Source organism: Macaca thibetana, chromosome X (genome assembly GCF_024542745.1).
Source record: "Macaca thibetana thibetana isolate TM-01 chromosome X, ASM2454274v1, whole genome shotgun sequence".
Classification (NCBI taxonomy): domain Eukaryota; kingdom Metazoa; phylum Chordata; class Mammalia; order Primates; family Cercopithecidae; genus Macaca; species Macaca thibetana.
In genome coordinates, this window is record NC_065598.1 from 90529027 (window position 1) to 90532352 (window position 3326).

At 33.5% G+C, this 3326-nt stretch overlaps 1 pseudogene; it reads left to right on the plus strand.

Moving 5' to 3' along the window:
- Positions 1–723: 723 nt before the first annotated feature.
- On the plus strand, positions 724–1112 carry LOC126946159 (ADP-ribosylation factor-like protein 5A; annotated as a pseudogene).
- The last annotated feature ends 2214 nt before the right edge of the window (positions 1113–3326 follow it).

Sequence of the window (3326 nt, forward strand, 5' to 3'; positions counted from 1 at the left end):
TTCCCCAAATAAAAAAAAAATAGATAAACCGAAAGGATAAAAACAAAACAAAAAGATTGAACTATATGCTGTCTACAAGAAGCTCGCTTTATATATAATCACACTCATAGTTTGAAAATAACAGGATGGAAAAAGATATTCTATGAAAATACTAACCAAATGAGAGGAGAGGTGGCTACAGTAATATCAGACAAAACGGGATTTACATTAAAAGCTGTAACAAGAGACAAAGAAAGACATAACATAATGATAAAATAGTTCGCTAAAAAGATTTAATAATTATAAACATGTATGAACCAAAAATTTAACCCTAAATACATGAAGCAACCATTGACAGAATTAGAATGAGAAGTAGACAGTTCTATAATAACACGAGACCTCAGTACTCCACTTTCAATAATGAATAGAACAACCAAACAGAAGTTTAATAAGAAAAGAGAGAGAGGAGCTGAGGAAGGAGGGTGACCCGCGAGGCTCGGCCCAGACAACGCGGCAGCGATGTCCGCGAGCCAGGCCAGTGCCGCGGCGGAAGCGGCGGGGCCTCGCGCGTGGCAGGGCAGCCTGGGCTTCAGCCTCCTTCCGGTTCCCTGTAAGCTGTCCCGCCGCCAGTGCGAGAGCAGCAGCAGAGGCGGAGGCTCCAGCGCGTCTCTCTCTTCGCCGCTCAGCCTGAGCCAGGGTAGGCCAGGCGGCCCGGTTGTCTGGAGGGGGATCCGCTGCCCGAGAATGGGAATTCTCTTCACCAGAATATGGAGACTGTTCAATCAGGAGCACAAAGTTCTCATTGTTGGGCTGGGTAATTCAGAGAAAACTACCATCCTTTACCAATTTTTGTAATAGTTGCTGTGGACAGTACAGACAGAGAGAGGATTTCTGTAACTAGAGAAGAACTCTACAAAATGTTAGCACATGAGGGCCTAAGAAAAGCTGGATTGCTGACTTTTGCTAATGAACAAGATGTTAAAGAATGCATGACTGTAGGATAATTCTCTCAGTTTTTGAAGCTAACTTCTATTAAAGATCACCAGTGGCATATCCAGGCATGCTGTGCTCTAACTGGCGAGGGATTGTGGCAAGGACTTGAATAGATGATGTCATGACTTAAGATTAGATGATCTCTACTGACCTCTTCTCATGGACTTTGTATGAATAAAGTGCTGGACTTTACCTGAAAGCTGCAAAAGTTAAAGGTTTAGATATATTATAATGAACTGATTTAAACATTTGCTGTAAGAAGAAAAATTAGGAACACTTACTTGAAAACAAAAATGAAGTCTCACCTTCCAATGTGCTTTCTCATTAGTTTTTTTCCAAAGAAAGTAATTAAAGCTGTGACTGACATTTTTCTCATAATGAATCTTCTCAGGACGTTGTGGAGCCTGTGGTAAGTACAAAGGGCAAGGAAGACATTTTGAATTTTAAGAGCTTTGTTATCAGTAGTTGAATGTTGTTTTCTTCTTGTTCCATTAAGTCAAAATACAAATCAGCACAGATATTCAGTTTCCAATATTTTAAAATGTAATGTTGCTTATGAAAAGTATTTTACTTAAGGTTGTATGTGTAATGTGTATATACCTCAAGTTCAAGTTAATGGCTTTGATTTATGTTCTAAAGAAAAACAACACAAGCATAAATAATATCCTTAGTTATAAACATAATGAAATAAGTATTGGCATTGGTATTAAATGCCATCTTATACGTTCTCCCTATGTTCTCTGTATTGTACTAACCAACCTCTCAAATCATGGAGCTGCTTGTTTAAAAAAAAAAAAAAAAAAAACAATGGAAAGGAAAAGGCATGACATTGTGTATGGACTTTTTGTTGTTGACCAAAATCGCACAGATGGAAACATGTAATTCAACAGAGGGGGTAGCTATCAGATTCTTGGCTTAGTATTACTAATGGGCAGGATTGTACAATGAGCAACTATCAGATTATTCCTTTCAATGGTTCTTATGGCATCTAAATTACTGAATAAGTTATTAATCCATTAATCAGTGAATCATAAATTATGACTAAAATTATCAAATGAATTCTCATCATCAATTGAAAACTGTTACGTGAAACATATCTACCCAGAAAAGTAACATTCTAGAAATACTATTAAACAACTTAGCTATACAATTTTTAAGTATTAAATTATATGTCAAGCAGTTAAAGTGAATTTCAGAGTAAAAGTAAGGCATGTTTCTGAGCAACATTGATAATTTCTTAATTTGCAAATTTCTTCTTATTTTGGTACTTGGAATATAGTGTGAGACTTTTTATTTCTAAATTCGTTGTATACTTTATTACATAAATGCATATTTTGACAATTATAAAATGCAAGTGTTTTTGAATGATTTTAGGAATTTGGCTTAAAAATAAAATAAAATAGAGTTAGAACAACACTGTAGACTAATGTACATATATAGAATACTCCACATAACAACAGCAGAATAATCTTTTTTCTGAAATAAACACAGAACATGTTAGTACACAAACTAGTCTTGATAAATTAAAAAGACTGAAATCATACAACATATGACAGTGGAACAAAACAATAAATCAATAGCAGATGGAAAACTGTAAAATACCCAAATATATAGAAACTAAACAATACACTGTTAAATAACCAATGAATTAATACAAATAAGAGAAATTGGAAATATCTTGAGACAAAAGACCAGGAAAACATGACATATTGAAACCCATGGGATTTAGCAAAAGCAAAGCAAAACAGAAAATTAATAACTCCAAACAATTACAATAAAAGGCAAAAAAGTCCTCAAATTAAAAATCTAATTCTATACCTTAAGAATGTAGAATGAAAAAAGTAACCTTAAAGTCCACAGAAGGAAATGAAAAAGATTAGAGTAGTGGTAAATACCATAGAGAATACAAAATCAGTAAAGAAAATCAATGAAATGAAGAGCTAATTCTTCAAAAAATGAGCAGAATTTACAAATTTCTAGCAGAATTGATTAAGAAAAAAAGAGACAAGGCTCAACCAAAGCAAAAAATGAAGAATAGGACACAACTACCTTTTGACAGAAATAAAAAGGATTATAAGAGTGTACTATGAACAACTGTACACCAGTAAACTAGATAATCTAAATGAAATAGATGAATTCATAGAAACATACAACATACAACATATCAAGAATCTGTTATAAAGAAATTGAAATTTTGAATAGAACTGTAATTAATAAGAACAACATCAGGAGTTATTAAATATAAAGTGAACTAACAATAAAAAATTCCCACAATGGAAAGTTAAAAACAAAATGGTTTCATTGATAAATTTTAACAAACTTTTACAAAATGTTTAATGGAAATTCTCAAACTC